This window comes from Ailuropoda melanoleuca, chromosome 6 (genome assembly GCF_002007445.2).
Source record: "Ailuropoda melanoleuca isolate Jingjing chromosome 6, ASM200744v2, whole genome shotgun sequence".
Lineage (NCBI taxonomy): Eukaryota > Metazoa > Chordata > Mammalia > Carnivora > Ursidae > Ailuropoda > Ailuropoda melanoleuca.
In genome coordinates, this window is record NC_048223.1 from 118084438 (window position 1) to 118100954 (window position 16517).

General features: G+C 51.8%; 1 protein-coding gene across 3 annotated transcripts in view; it reads left to right on the forward strand.

The window, feature by feature from the left end:
- Positions 1-16517, forward strand: part of GRK5 (G protein-coupled receptor kinase 5) — a 208996-nt gene that overhangs the window by 115032 nt on the left and 77447 nt on the right. The window contains exon 2 of one of the 3 annotated variants that reach the window (XM_019795483.2): positions 15433-15531. The exons of the other annotated variants lie outside the window; for them this stretch is intronic. The gene's annotated coding sequence lies outside the window, so the exon portion shown is untranslated. The remainder of the gene's footprint in view (positions 1-15432; positions 15532-16517) is intronic. 3 annotated transcript variants of the gene reach the window in all.

Genomic DNA, 16517 nt, shown 5'->3' on the forward strand with positions numbered 1-16517 from the left:
CCTATCCAGCTCAACTCAGGGGACCGGCTGAAAAAGGGGTCCCCTACTCCTCCGCCATCTTAACCAGGAGCCTCTCTGGGAGCCATTTCATTTCTGTTGATGGCCCAGTCCTGAGGGCCAAGGTACGGCTGCCACCTGGTTTACCTGAGGGGAGCCTCTGCGTGTGCTGTTGCTGTCCAGCCTTCTGGAATAGTCTGCAGGGCTTCCCTCTTGTTGATGGGACACAGCCTGGCATGTGTGACCCACCCCTGTGTTGTGTGCGTGTGTGCGTGTGTGTCTGCGTGTGTGCGTGTGTGCGTGTGTCTGCATGTATCTGCGTGTGTATGTGCGTGTGTGCGTGTGTGTCTGCATGTATGTGTGTCTGCATGTATGTGCGTGTGTCTGTGTGTGCGTGCGTGTCTGCATGTATGTGCGTGTGTCTGCGTGTGCGCGCGTGTGTCTGCATGTATGTGCATGTGTCTGCATGTATGTGCATGTGTCTGCATGTGTGTACGATCGTCCGTCACCAGACGAAGTATCCTGAAGGCAGGCCGCTGGCTGTCTTGTAGCCTTCCTACCTCGATGGATGTCAGGGGAAAGAAATGACTCGGACCTGGAGACTCCGACCTGGCAAGAGAGGGTAGTGGTTATAGTGAAGAATGTCCCAGGCCAGAAGCTGGACCTTCCCAGTTCCGCGGGGCCCCTGAGTATCAATCGCGCTTCCTCTCTCAGGCTCAGAGAGAAGGGACTTGTCAGGGCCACTGGCTGGTGAGCGGGAGAGCCTCACCCGAGGGTCCGAGGCAGCTGTGTGCTTCTGGGGGAGGACAAGCTGCCTCTGCCTCTGCCTCCTGCTGAGGGGGACCCAAGGGATGTAAGGCCTTTCTAGGGGGCTGGAGAGTCCCCCCAGGAGCACCTCGATCTCTGCCATGTTGCTTTGCTGCAGAAAGTGAGCTCAGCCCCTCCCGGCGGCCTCTGAGCCCATGCGTCCCATCCTGGCAGCTCCTTCCAGGTGGGGGTGCCAGTGCCTGGAGCTGGGGATCTGAGTTCTGGTCCAGTTTCCCCAGTAACAAGTGTGGATTTCTTTGTAGTGTTAGAGCTGGGAGGCCTCAGTCCTGTGCTAACCCCACTCCCTGGCCGGTGATGGACGGGGCAGGCTGGAGGCTGAGGACGGTGGGAAACAAGGAGGGACCAGGTCTGTTGGCTTTGTGGCCAGGCACCGTGGACCCAGAGGTGCCTTAGTTGAGGAGCCTGGAAAGCCCCAGCAGTAGCATCTCGTGTCGGGGTTGGGGTAGGGCTGGAGCTGGGGAGAAGCATTTCTGGGCCTGTGGGAGGAAGGGACACAGTGCTGCCTGACTCCTCACATCCTGCCTTAGATGTGACTTCTGGGCGAGGAGGCGAGGCCACACACTCGGTCAGGAGCGGCCTCCGGTGTAGAGAAGGTCTTTTCCTGGCTCTGAACCTTCCCTAGGGGATGGGGACAGCTTGGCAAGTGGAGAGGGCAGCCGCACTTGCCCCTGTGAGTGCGGCCAGGAAATGCTAGGTGGCCCTGTCCCTTGTCCCATCCTGTTCCAGCGTCCAGTGTCCCTGCTCCACGCGGGAGGGCAGAGTGATACCCCACCAGGGCGCCCTTCGCTCACCCACCAGACTCTGCCTGCCTGCCCCATGGATAGGGGCTGAATCTCAGTTCTCCCCCAACATGTAGACAAAGCCTGCACACAGTAGGTGCTTTTGTTGTCTGTGTGCTTCCCGAGGAGTCCTGAAGCCTGGCTGCAGTTTATCCCCTCCGCCATCCACCCACCTGCGTCTCTCTTTGTTCAAACTGCTGGCAAGCCCCCAGCCAAGTTTCAAGCTGAAAGCATAGCTCTCCTTCGTCAGATGTCCTGGAGGGAGCTCGTCCTATTCTCCCCTCCCTCTTCACTGCTTATTTCCTGTTCTTTGTCTTTCATGGAACAATTGAAATGTGCTTTTATTGGGAAATGCTGTGTATTCTTTTGGAATGTAAGCGATCAATAAATCAGTACATTAGAAGTGAAAAGGTGAAAAAGCTTCGTGTGCCACCTGGGAAGCAAGTGTGCCCAAGTTCTGTCCCTCCTCCCTGCAGAGTGGGGCAAATTGGCGCCTGCCCGCCGGCTTCGAGGAATGTAGGAGTGGAAGGTATTGTGACCGGCCAGTGTGCTGGGTGGCGCCAGGCCAGGGTCCCCCCCAGGGCTCTGCAAGGTGGGGTGACTCAGGCAGGAAGATGGAATGTGCCTCCACGGACTTGGCTGGGGGACAACCAGCCCGGAGGGGGCCTGAGCCTGCCCGGCTGGGCACAGCTGGTCGGCTCCCCCGTGTTGGAGAAACTGGCTGCGTGCTTGGCTAGACAGGCCATCGGAAGGTGCCCCGGAGGGGACTCAGACACCACCGGTTATAGCCCTGGTGGCAGGCCAAGTATGTCTGTTGCTTCGCCGTGCTTCTCCCTTCCTGGTAAAGAGACACAAAGACTAAGCATCCACAGTGAGCCAAAACGGCGACATTGTCCAAGAAAGGAGCTAGCTTGATTGAGGGGTATACATAGGAGTGTGTGTGTGTTGGGGGTGGGATGGGGGGAGCAGATGACAGGCTGCTCTGCTCACTCCCTTGGCCACCACAGGAGGGCTGCTCTTGAAGTCCTGGCCACCAGCAGGAGACAGATTTTTTGAGATGTTGGCAAGAGATGAGAGGTGAGTAATCCCCCGCCGTCCTCCACTCTCCTCCCTCCCCCCGCCCCCTGCCCTGCACCATCAAAAGAGAGAATTTGAGAGAATGAGCTCTAGGCGGAGAGGTTAAACATAGTCCATTTGCTGAGTTCAGAGAAGAGCTATTGCGGGAAGGACACAGGGAGGGAGCTGACGGGCTGGGTTAGCAGCAGGCCGAGGCTGGTCCTCTTTGCGCTTCAGTATTATAAGGCTGCAGACAAAAGGAAAACAGCAGCTACAGGCAGGGCCATGGCTCTGGGAGGTGGTGCTATGTCAAACCCTATTTCCAATGGTTCTGGAAGGAAAGCAGTGTCTTTAAAACCAAACTAGGCTCCTTCTTGGCTCTTCCACTTACTCCCTGAATGGCCTTGGGCAAGTCTGTCACCTTCAGGAAACAGTTCCTTACCTGTACCCTGGTCTAAATAAGTAACACCTCCTGGGGTCTCCATGAGCATCCACTCAGACCCCTCTCAGGACCCCTTGTGTGCAGGGATGGGGAATGCCTCCCGCCGGCGCCCGAGATGGTCATCAGCAATGGGCATGGGGACTCTCTCTCTGCAGTCCTGCTGACAGCCTTTCTGGGGTCTTTCCCCAGTTAGGTCTGAATGGTGAAAGCCAGTTCTCTCCTCCGGGCCTGATTCAGTACTAGCTGTTCCCATCCCTCTGAGTTCCAGTGTTTCCTATGGTCCTCCAAACCACCACCTGCCTGTGGGGATCGCTTGGGCCACATGCCCCTGGCTGTTGCTCTGAGTGCGCCTGTCTCGCTCCCCGTGCAGGCTGGGGGCTGCCGTGCAGCTTGCAAAGCTCTCTTCACACTCCCTGAGCGCACGTCATCACCCAGCAGTCCTGCGGGAAGTGGTATTTTCATTCTCATCTCACAGATCGGACTTCTAGAAGTTGCCTGACTTACGTGTTTATAGGCAAAGCCTGGACGTGACTGCTTTCTGCTGCCTCTCGGGCCGTACGCATGGTCATGACCCCCACCCAGCCTCTCACCCAGGATGGGGTGAGGACACAGTGCACACGGGGCTGGAGGGTCAGGTTCATTTCCACTGGATGAACTTCCTGCCAAGCGGGGATCCTCCAGCTCCAGAACCTTCTGCATGTAGGTCTCTGGCCTTCTGGTCTCAAGCAGCCTGCTGCTGACACCTGTCTCATTTTTTTTCAGTCTACCATTTGGCCATGGAAGGTTGAGGTGGTAGGAGAAGTGAGTTACCTTCCAGTCCGAACTGGCATGAATTTGCCAAATAAAACATTTTACTTATGCCCCAAAGCATTTTGCTTGGTTACTTCTTAACAGGCCAAGTGCACTATTTTCCATCAAAACATTTCCATCGTTAAAAAAGTATCTCTGACCCAGAAGCTGGGTCCCGCTGCATCCTTGTCACAGCTCCCATTTTATTTGGGATGCAGTGTTTTCAGAATGTCACCACCTCTTGCTTTGCATAAGGGACTGCACTCCCTGATGGAAATATTTTGCAAGCATGTATTCAGCTGTCGAGGTGGCACAAAACTCCTTCAGAAGGTCTTCTTTGTCCAGCTCAGAGAAGGACCCCTTTTCCGTGAAGACCCTGCCACGTTTCACTGGCCAGGCCAGGTCTCTCCAGGGCTCCACGAGATGGATCAAATCCCGTTACAGCAAAAGCCATTTAAGGTTCATGGAAATGTTTGTGGAAACGATTGCAGACTCCTTTGCTGACAGCCACTTCTTACATGTCATTTTTTTATGGAACATGCACCCAGCACAGCAGAAGAATTTGGATGCTCCTCAGAATATGCTGGAATGGAATCTGGCTGTGCTGTCTGTCCAGGTCTGTGATATGGCTATGAGAGAATGTTCTCCCGCTCATGAGGCAGTTACTCAATGGGCTTCCTCTCTGTCCCAGATGCTGGGTTAATCAGAGACAAGTACAACCCAGGCCCCATCCTCAAGGAGCCTGGTGGATAGGAACAGAAGATGTATGTGCTTTTCTTTCGTCAGAACCTCAGAACAATATTAGGAAGGGTGGCAGGCTCGCCTCTTCATGTGTGTGATGACTGTATGTAGCACACTAAACTGTGGTTATGCATTTTTTAATGTATGTCATAAAAAAATAAACAGTAACCACAGCAGTAATTTCCCAGCAGGTGGGAGGGAGAGTCAGTTAACACCCAGGTTAAAGAAAAATATCAAGTAAATACTGTAACAGTGGGAACTACTGCAGTTGATAGACTACGGCGACAAAATTCATGGCTCACAAACAGCCGATGGCCGTGTTTGTCTCGTGCTGATGGAGCGCCAGGAGCTTTGCCTCTATTATCCTCCAAGCCTCAGGAAACTCTGGAAGGTGGTAGTGTAAGCATCCCAACTGACAGCTGATGAAACTGGGTCTGAATGAGGTGAAATGATTTGCCGTAAGTCACGTGACTCGAAAATGGAAGAACTTGAATTTGCTCCCTGGTCTGACTCTTGATAATAAATTTTTTTTAAGATTTTATTTATTTATTTGACAGAGATAGAGACAGCCAGCGAGAGAGGGAACACAAGCAGGGGGAGTGGGAGAGGAAGAAGCAGGCTCATAGCGGAGCAGCCTGATGTGGGGCTTGATCCCATAACGCCGGGATCACGCCCTGAGCCGAAGGCAGACGCTTAACCGCTGTGCCACCCAGGTGCCCCCTGATAATAAATTCTTAACCACTATGCTATATGAGAAAGTATTGCAGCTGGTCAAATAAAGAAGTGATTATTTCCTCCCTAGGGTGGGAGGAGGGCAGTCTTGACTGAGGGGTAGGATGTAGCAAGGGAAGTTTTGGTGGTAAAGCAGAGTATCCCATGGATTAGATACTCAATGATAGTTGGCTGGATGGTTTGAACACCACATTTTCCCCTCACATAAATGAAGTCTTGAAGTAAGCTGTGGGTTGGCTGTTCTGTGTCATCAAGGACTCAGGCTCCTTCTATCTCTCTGGTGCTCCAGATACCTACCTCATGGTCTAAAATGGCTGATGCAGTTCCAGCCATCACGTTCTTATTCCAGGCAGTTAGTTTTAAAAAAAAAAAAAGAAGAATAGAAGGGAAAGGATAAATGTATGTTTCTCTCGTTGAGTCAAAGGACTTTAAGGAGCTTTTCTGGAAGCTGAACCTAAGAGCTTGTCCTCATCTCATTCACCAGCTCTGGTTATGAGGGAGGCTGCCTACTGTGTGCTAGGCATATGTGAGTAGAGGACAAAAGTCCTGTCTTCAAGGCGCTTCCAGTAGAGTGAGCTGCCTCCAGTTTGAGGCGATGGAGGGGACAGCAGTTGAGTTGAGAAGAAAAAGCCTCCTTGAACTAGAACTTGCTTCTGAAGTGGCCCTGGTAAGCTCGGTCTGTTTTGGATTGTTCAGCACGTTTATTTGGTGTTTATTTTTATTTTTTATTTTTGTATTTTTTAAGATTTTATTTATTTATTTGAGAGAGCGAGAGAGAGCATGAGCAGGGTGAAGGGCAGAGGGAGAAGCAGACTCCCCACTGAGCAGGGAGCCCGATGTGGGACTTGAACGCAGGACCCTGGGATCATGACCTGAACCAAAGGCAGATGCTAAACTGAGCCACCCAGGCACCCTTATTTGGTGTTTAATTGGAGTATAGAGTTGTAGCAATTAGGCTGCCCGACGCGGCCTTGCCTGCCATCCCATCAGCCCCTCTGAAAAGACAAGAACCACTCTTGAGTTCAAGCCAGTCTGGCTCCCCAGCCTTCCGCCCTGCAGTGCAATTAGGGCCGGAGCCACATAGCCAGATTTTCACTGCACCCAGAACTGACTCCTGGGCTGTGATTTAGAGCCCAGCATGGTGCTCACAAGCCCAAGGGTGGGTGTGGGGTGTTCTGTGCAGTTCACGGGCAAGTGTGAGACCTGGAAACCATGGCCGACCTGGCACCATCCTCCTGCCTCGTCCCCCGCCTCCAGGCCCTGGGGCTGTGAGTTTGCTTTTTCACTTCTCAGCTCTCAGGAGTGCAGGCTGGCTGGTTGCCAGGAATATCAAGTTTGGAGAGTTCTTTAAAAATCAGTGATGCTCTTGTGAGTAGCCAAAGTTGTTCTGGGACTTGTTCTTAGGTCAATCCTTGTTCATGGGAAGCGCTCTCTGCTGGGATTTGGGTTCTTTGGGGTCTGAAATGTTCTGTTTTCACTTTTTGGGAATCAGGTTGTCAGACCATGGAAAGAAGCTTAGGGCTAAAATGGGGTGTGAGAGGTGGAATCAGCCCCCCAGTGCCTCCACGTTCTTGATCTGGAAACTTGGCTGCGGCGGGTTGGAGGCCGAACTGGGCAGAGCATGCTTCTGCACTCCAGTGCTCTGTCCCTGTTCTGTAATTAACTCCAAGCCGATAGTATTGTAAAGAGGCTGGAGAGATGCTTTCATATGGCGTTAGAAAATCAAACTGCTATTAATATGCTAATTACAACCGTTCATATTTACCATTAAAGCAGGTCCTGGAGAGCTTCTCCTTGGCAACACTATTAGATATTCGGTTCTTGAAATAGAAAGTCCATATTACTTTTTAATGAAAGCTCTAAATCCAGAGCTTCCCTATGTTCAGCCAGCCCTTTTCCTTGAATTTAGTAGGTCCGGACCTGGGCTCCTGAAATGAATGCCAGGTGGGAAGAGGGTGAGGATAGATGGATCGGCCTCGGAAATCAGGCAGGAGCTCAAGATGTTGGTAGACACTGGGGCCCTGCAGGTCCCAGGTCTGCTACCTGCTGATGTCATTATACGTGTAAGCATTATTTTTAGCAGTGGCATCACTCCTAAAACCAGTTCTACTGGATTTATTTTTAGGTTGGATGATGCAGGTGCTGTTTGGAAATGTCTTTTTCTCCTCACATCACTTTTGTCCTGGAAGTACCCAGTTCAGGAGGAAAACAAAATGGCACCCACAGTCAAGGACAATCCAAATATTTGCTTGGGAAACAGGGATGAGTGACTTATTTGCTTTGAGGGTGGATCCCAGGGAATCCATACTCCTTGACTTTCTGAGGAGCTGTGTGGCACAGAAGCCATCTCTGATCTGGGGGCTTTCGTTCACTGGCAAACGAGAGTGAGCTCTTGTTTCAGTCACGGATTGAAGATATCCAGTGAAGGTTGCGGGACTTTTCTGAAGAGTAGGCTGTAGATTGCAGAAGAATAATATGTTTTTCTAATGTATTTTCTGAATCTAACAAATATTTAAGCATCTACTAAATTAGGCACCAGAAATACATTGGGAGAATGTTCCAGTTACACCACTGAGTGACGTAGTGACATACAACAAACATTAGGCTCCTGGGTTCTGTAGGCCCAGGATTCTAAGAGAGTAAAGCAGGGATGGCTTATTTCTGCTTCATGTTGTTCAAGGCCTGAGTGCAAGGTTGGAGACTCATCTACTCACATGTCCTGAATTTGGATGCTGGCAGTTAATGGGTCCCCAGCTCCTCCCCATGTGGCTCCACCATGTGGCCTGGGCTTCCTCATAGCATAGTGGCTGTTTCCATGGGTAAGCTTCCCAGAGATGGTGACCTAGCCTCAGAAGTCACAAAGCCTCACTTTCCCCGCATTTATTGGTTGGAGTAGTGACAAGTCCCCTACCCAGATTCAAAGAGAGGGAACGCCAACCCCAGCTCTCAGGGAGGGGTGGGCTGGGGTGTCAGTCCCATTGTATGAAGAGCATATGGGATATAGGTATATTTTTTTTTTTTAAAGATTTTATTTATTTATTCAACAGAGATAGAGACAGCCAGCGAGAAAGGGAACACAAGCAGGGGGAGTGGGAGAGGAAGAGGCAGGCTCATAGCAGAGGAGCCTGATGTGGGGCTCGATCCCATAACGCCGGGATCACGCCCTGAGCCGAAGGCAGGAGCTTAACCGCTGTGCCACCCAGGCGCCCCGGGATATAGGTATATTTTAAGAAGTATAGGAGAGACTTGGAAATATGAGCAAGGAAGAAGAGGCTATAAAAATGGTAAAGCACATTTTAAAAAAGGAAGAAAACTTTTAAAAATGAAGATGTAATAATGAGAATTAAAGAATTTGAAGCTCCTTCTGTCTTTTTCAGAAGGAAAGTTAAGATGTTGAATAACCTCAGATTTGTTAAGAACAGACACAGTCCCTGAGAGGCTTTTTAGCAAGGTCAAAACTGTTTTCATAATGATACATGATAATCCATAATGATGTTATTCTCCCTTTTCACTCATATTCTTTCACAAGTGTAGCGTTTTCTAGACCCTATGTGACACCCGATGATATCATCACTCTGACAATTAGCACAATACATACTTGTGTATTCCTGTGTTTTAGATTTTTCTGTTTTGTTTTCTAATATGGAAAATATTGATATAACCCACATAAACGAAAGCAGTTGGGGGGGGGCAGGGCTCGGTAATTTCTAGAGGTGTGAAGATGTCCTGAGTCCATAAAGTTTGAGATGCATTATTGTAGGAGAAGGGACAAAAGGGGAAGAGAAACAGTAAGACAATCCCTGTGAAATAGCATTTCCTGAGCTCTGAGAAACAAGTGGTGGTATATAGCTATTCTTCGTTGTAAGATAATTCAAGATACAAACTTTTAAATGTAGAGGACTGATGAAGAAATGTACTAATGTGTTGTGCAGGCAAGAATGCAGACAGGGAAGAATTTCAGGACTGAGTTGTGGTCGTCCTGTGTTACAGCGACACCTACTGAACAATAGGGATATTACAACCCAGCTCTATGGAACAAAGTACCCACAAGAGGAAATACTGTATTTGGACCCAAATGGACATAGAGAAGCGCAAATTCCATCAGGCAGAGTATGCCATTATGATAGGCTCAGGCAAAACAAATTCTTATATAAAACAGAGAGCAACTCAAAAAAGACACAACGACAATTCCATCGCCTATGCACCCTCTTCCACGGTTTGATGGAAAATTAGTGGTTTCATCAGGGAGCCTAGAGTAGAGCCTAATGTCAGAATCACCTTGAAACTTTTAAGAAATAAATAGTTCTAAGGCTTTACAGAATCAAAGTCTCTGGGCCCAGACTTTTATAATTTTAAAAAGTTCTCCAGGGAACATAGTCATGTTTACAATATCTGGCTCAGATATTGTCCAGACCATGTTCATAGTGGCTCATGCCTTCTCGATTTCTGGGATCCTGTCTGATTTCTAGGGTTGGGCTAGCTAGAGTCCTCTTTGCTGGATGCCTTGTCAGAGCACCCCCTAACCATGCCCACCTGTCTCCTCCCAGCATTGCCTAGATCCAACCTCTGAGAGCCTTTGCGCTCATTCAGCTCCTTCTCTCTCCTTTGATCCCAGGCTTATTTCCATTTGTGCCCCCAGGACCATCCACAGGAAAGTGCCTAGAATAGAGAACTACCAAAAATTAAAAACAACAAAACAGAATCACAACCGTCTGTGTGCCAATACTTAGCCTAAGCCCCCACTGACCCCTTTCTGTCACAAGTTTTCAACACAGTCAATGGGAGGATTTGACTTCTCGTGTGAGAACCCTTCTCAGAACTGACAAAAGGAAAAAGGTTTTGCTTTACTGAAATTTGCAGTGCCAGCCCTCCCTTTTGCAACCTACCAGTTCTGGGCTGTCTCCTGATACCCCTATGGCATTGTCAATAAAGAAGCAGCCCCAGGACAAGAAGTTTCCACGCCCACAGAAAAACAGCATGTGGGTGAGGCCTGGCTAGGGAAGGGAAAATTCTTAATAACCAGTGGGGTGTGAAAGGGGTGGGGGCCAACCAGAGCCTAGAGCCCAGGCGGAGTGAAGTGATGCCAAACGCTTTGCCCTATCCAAGGTAATGAAAGTGATCTGTAAGTGGTGTTTTTTTTCCTTTTAAATGACAGAGCAGGGCTGGCTGAGGAATAGGATTTGACCAATTTAACCATAAATGTAGGCGAAGCTTGTTTATGCCGCAAAGATAAAGCAACAAATGGGAGACAGGGTGGGCTGTGGCCTTCCACTGCATTTGGAAGCTTTTCCCTTTCTCTGGGCGAATTCCCTAAAGTCTGAGACCATCTCAGCAACACGAAGAAGTGCCTCTAGAGGGACCTATGTCGTGTCTACAGGCAGATGGAGGCTGAGGCCCCACGTGGGAGTACCCGACTGTGCTCAGTGGTGCTTGGGGTCAGGGAGATGTTGGGAGAGCTGTGGCCAATAACGGGGAGAGGGTCCCTCCAGCCCTGGTACGGAATGTTCCATTCTGATGCACTGTTCTTGGCTGTTCTCCAGGGACCTGTGTCCAGGGGCCAGGGACATACTGACTGAAATTCGTTCAGTGTTAACAATAGCAGCTCAAACTCAGAACCCCTCTGCCGGCCCCCACCATTACAGCTCTGCATGTGTTTCTTTCCATGCAAGCGAGGGACCCCAGGTTCCCTCCCCACCACTCAGCTCCCTGCCTGCCATCGTGGCCATGTGGCCTGTCAGGGCTTCCCGTCCTTAGTGGCCACAGCCGTCAGCAGGGTGATGGGCAGGTGGGACTGGGTTCTGGACGGGCGTTAAGGCGGCTTCCTGAGCTGGGCTGGGCAGCGTCTGCCGAGCAGATTCCCGTCCTCTTGGGGTGGCTGAGTCAGTGACACCCCAAGAGGAGAGGCTTCAGTATGGAAAGTCTGTGAGCCTTGGATAGCACCACAGGTGGCCTGGAATGGTTTGGCCCCTTGTTTCCAAGGCCCCAGCTGATGTCCCCATTGTGCAGTGGGAAGGAGCAAAGGGCCAGCTTTCCCCCGTTCCTGGAGCACCCGCTGGTGTCCCGGGGCCAGCAGTGGTGAGGGCTGAGAGGCAGCGTTCTGGGGAGGCTGCCCAGCAGGCATGGCTGGCCTGGCTTGGATGCTGTGCCCATGGTAGCACATGGCTGTCACCCGCACGAACAGCAGGATTCTCATTCCCAGTGCTGAACCTAGTACATAGCAAGTGCTCAGCTTATGATAGCTGCTCTGATCACGTGATTTGTCTGGGGTTACCCAGATAGGGAGTGGTGGGGCCAGGACTGAGCTCCTGTCCATCTCACACCGCAGCCCTCCCACCCTGCGGTCTGGCCACCTTCTCCTCGGCCTCCACAGGCCTCTTAGGGAGGTAGGCAGGGCTGAGGGTTAGTAGCCCCCATTTCACAGCCCAGGAAACTGAGGCCAAGTGATTTGTCACAGATCACTGAGCTTATAAATGGCAGGACTAAGCCTCAGACCTTGCTCTTTTCATCACCCGCCCGATATTAGCCAGCTCAGGCTGCCGGAACCAAATGACATGGGCTCACTGGCTTAGACAACAGAATGTATTTTCTCACAGTTCTGGAGGCTGGGAGTCTGAGGTCAGGGTACTGACAGGATGGGTTTCTGGTGAGAACTCTTGTCCTGGCTTGTCGTTGACCACCTTCTTGTCATGTCCTCATAGGGCCTTTGCTCTGTGCGCCCAGAGAGGGAGACAGCAATCTCTGGTGTCTCTTTATCTTCTTCTAATGACACCAGCCCTCTGATTAGGGCCCCACCCTGATGACCGAGTTTAACCTTTACTATTTCCATAAAGGCCCTATCTCCAAATACAGTCTCATTGACGGTTAGGACTCCAACATGGGGATTTTTGGGGGGGAGGCACAGTTCAGCCCACAATTCAGCCCTTTTCATGGTTTTGGGCCCCCCAGACTACCAGCTGCTAGTACACCTCAAGGAAGGCATTTTGGAGTGATTGTGCAGGAGCCTGGAAATGGGGCTGGGGCAATCCCGGAAGGCTTCCTGGAGGAGGTGTGTGCTTGTGCATATGCTGGACTTGGGTAGCATGTGTGCTTAGGGAGAATCTGGCCCATTTCAGGCAACCCCATACGTAGTCCACCCCAGTGCGGCTGTTTTCCAGGAGCCACTTTTTCTCCATGCCTGTGTTAGAGGGGACCCTCTGGTTCCTGTTTGGCCCAGCAAGGGAGCTGTAGCTTGAGTCAGCCAGTCAGGTAGGAGGGCCCGCAGGTCTTTAATGTGGAAGGGAATGGAATTCCAGGTGGGCAGGGAGGGGCAAAGGCAGGCAGAAGTAGAGCCGAGGACCCAGGGAGCCCTCCTTTAGCAGAGAGGCATGTGCAGAGCAGTGTCTGCACACGGTGGCCAGTCCCCGCTGCCGCGGCCCTGCTGCCAGGGAGGCTGAGCTTCCTGTCAAGATGGACTGTGTTAAGACAGCATTGTGCGGGCAGGCCCTTGCTGTAAATTCTCTTGCCTTCCTCACCTAGTATCTGTCTGTCTCTCTTAGACTCACATGCCGGATTCAGCTGGGGAAGGGAGTCCTCCCTGCCAGGTTTAGAAACTTTACATTTCTGCAGTGTCTTTGTTTCTGGAATGAGGACCGTGTTCATGCACCAAGTCCAGAAGAGATATGGGTTCCAGGCAGGGTTGCAGAAGGTATTAGCAAGGAGTCTAGGGGAGGTTGGGGAGGCTGGGGAGGCTGGGGGAGCCTGGGGAGCCTGGGGGAGCCTGGGGAGCCTGGGGGAGGCTAGGGCCTGGGGGAGGCTAGGGAGCCTGGGGGAGCCTGGGGAGCCTGGGGGAGGCTAGGGAGCCTGGGGGAGGCTAGGGAGGCTGGGGGAGGCTAGGGAGGCTGGGAGGCTGCTCTTTTGGTGGAACTTCCCGTTTCTCACATTTCCTCCGTGGAGGCCACAGTGTCCGGCCCTCCCCCAAAGAAGAGTCTGTGAGCCCCTCCTCTCTTGTGTCTGTCCCTCAGCTCGGCTCACCTGGGCCTCTGGTGGGCTCCAAAGGTGTTCAGTAAGTTGCTCTTCAGAGTTTAAACCCCAGCCTGAAGGAGAAGGAAAATGCTCCTCTTGTAGTTCCATACTGAAGCACTTAAAGTGGTTGCAGCCCCCTAGTTACGTGAATATTTACCCTTCCTGCATCTCCCATCCGTTATCTTCTTCCTCTGCACCTGGCCCAGAGCCCTTTGCTCCCTAGGGTCATGCTCTGTTCCTTGTTCCCAGGCCGTGTGTCACCCTGAGTCTCCCTTCCCCCCGGGGAAGGCCCTGAGTGTTTCTGAGCCCGTGGCTCCCCCACTTCTCTGGTGGGAAACGGTGGCTTCCTCTTAAGGGAAGAGCGAGTTGCTGCCTTCCCTCTGATTCCCAAGGGTGGGCCTCTCCACTGCCCCTTTATGACCTTGGGCAAGTCCCTTAGACCAGCTGTGCCAGAGGGAAGTACTCCCCACCCCACCGGCTAGCATTAAGGGAGAGAAGGGAGTCTTCAAGCATTTGGCTCCTAGTAGATGCCAAATTCACGTGCCCTCACTACGGTAGGCGTGTTCCGGTTCCCCGGAGGGTGGTGAATGTGGGCAGATGGCCACACACATTTGTCAGTGGATGGCCTTTGCCGCTCTCTGACTGCCTAGATGGGGAGGCCTCATCTTCATCACGATCCAAATCATTCCCTTATTCAACAAGCCCTGGTCACCATTTATTCATTCTCCCATTTCTGAGCACCTGCCTTGCACCAGGCCTCGCTCTGGGGAGCACAGCCCTGAGCCCCACAGAGCAGGGCTTGTGCTCCATTTCCAGGCAGAAGGTGGGGAGGGGAGTCATCACGCAATCTTACCCAGGCAGATTGCAAAGATCACCTGCGTTGAGTGCCTTGAAGGGGCAGTGATAGGAGCTCAGACTGGGGGCCCAGGCTGGTGCCCAGACCTGGCTGAGGCTCAGGGGGGATTTCAACTGGAAAGGCAGCTCTTGGAAGTGTGGGCTCCAGCTGCAGGCAGCCCCCGCTCTGTGCTCTGTGACCATCAGAGGCAGTGATACTACAAGAAGGAAGTCAATATTTAAAAACAGGAACGTCAGTTCTTAGGAAGCCCTTGGTTGCCCTGTATACAATCTTGTGTTTAGCCACTTACATAAAGCCTGGGGTCAGAGACTGCAGGGATGTCCGCCCCTTGAGTGCACATACCTCACCAGCCTCCCCAGCCCTTGTAAGTAAAGGCAGTATCATCCAGGGGTGTGGTCAGCTTGGGACTGCCCCTCGCCTGTGCCCTTCAGGGACCCTAGAGACGCATGAATCTGATGTGGCCAGGACGGGGGCAGTTTGCACAACACATGCATCTTGGGAAAACAAATGTGGTTCTCAGTGTGCTCCCTTGAGTTCCTGGAACCGGAGTGTTTATTTTATGTAATATACAGCAAAACCAGTTCTGTTGACTTCAGAACCTTCCAGCATCCGAACTATAATTCTTACTAAAATATTCTTTCAATGTGGATGACCCAGGATATCGTAGGGGAAGAAGATTGAATTGTGCTCGACAGGGACGAATAATGTTCTGCATTTCGACTTGCCATCTTTAGAAATGAACACAAGCTTTTTGAGACTTGGGTGCCTTGATTCCATCAGAGAAACAGTCCTCTCTTTGCTCACGTGTAGGGGCTGCCGGAGCAGCCTGGGGCCCTTGGAGCGGTATTATGGCGACCTGGTTCACGCCAGGGGAGGTCAGGTGGGTCCGTTGCGTTTGAAGCCACACCTCCGTCTCCCTCTCTGTGGCAAAGGAGTGTGTGAAACAGCGTCCGATTTAGTAGATGAGGCTCCGGTGGGCGTGCATTGGTTCTAGTTAGCCCTTCTTAGCAGTTGTTCACCCTCTTTCCTGGTTGGGCAGCAAAGGGGGTGGGTGCAGGGGATTTGGGCAGAGACATCCAGTGGCTGCTTCTTATAATAATGGTGGGTGGATAGTATTTACTGAGGGGCTAGCATGTGCCAGGCACCGTGCCACGCGCCTTGACTGAGCCATACCTATGACGTAGGTCATTTTATCATTATCTGCATTGTAGGACCAAGAAACTGTGTCTCAGGAAAGGTCATACAGCTGGTACGTGGTTGGATCAAGGGCTGCTGTAACAAAGACGCAGACTGACGCTGGTTTAAACAAGGTAGAAGCCTATCTCTCTCTCCTGGAACGGGGCTTGGGCATGGGTCTAGGGCTGCTATGGAAGTCTGTGTGGTCATTCTGTTCCAGTCTCTTCTGTCCCTAAGGTGTCGCCAGATGGTGGCCCATTGCATCTGCCTTCTAGGTGTGTCTGTCTATAGGAAGAGGAGCAGTGAAGGAAAAGGCACATACCCTTTCCCTTTAAGGGCATAATCCAGAACTAACTCGGAGCCATTATTTCTGTGCACATTCCTTTGCAAACGTGGTCATCTAGCTACACCTAGCTGCAAAGGTGGCTAGGAAATGAGTTCCTGCCTCTGCCTCTCACCCTCCGCTGCTTCTCATCCTGGAGGAGTTCTGGGTTAGCTCCGAGGAAGAGAGCCCAGAGCTGGACTGGCTTCTTGGGTGCTTGGGGTGCAAGGTATTTCTGGTGATCACTTGATCCTCTGGCCTAGCGCAGCACAGGGCACCAAGTAGCTGCTTAGTAAAGTAGTCTTCAAGGAAGGGTGGGAGAGGGGGCCCTGGCCTATCAGAGCCAACCCAGCTAATGAGCTGAACAAACCTGGACGCAAAGACAAGGTCGCTGGAGACTTCTAGGACCAACCACCAGAAGGCAGCCAGGTCCAGAGGGATTCCCTTCGAGGGTACAGCTCTGGACTAGAGAGGGTATCCTGTTGGCTTAACCCCAACCATGATGATGTCTGTGAGCTATGCTACCTTTGGGAATCTGATTCTTACCCCCCTTTGGGAGGAACTGGATTCTCTACTCGTGGAGGGTCACTCGGGCTGTGCCGCGTACATTCCTGATTCGGTTCCAAGGACCCGTAGATCCAGTTTGTCCGCTGGCTCCCATGCGGACCCTGTCTGTAAGGAAGGGTCTCTGCCTTCCTCCTGCAGTGCTCTGGTCGCCTACTTTAACTGGCCCCGACTCAGCTAGAGCAAAATGCAGTTACAGCCTGGCCTGTCAGAGCCCAGGTTCCCCGGTAAGAT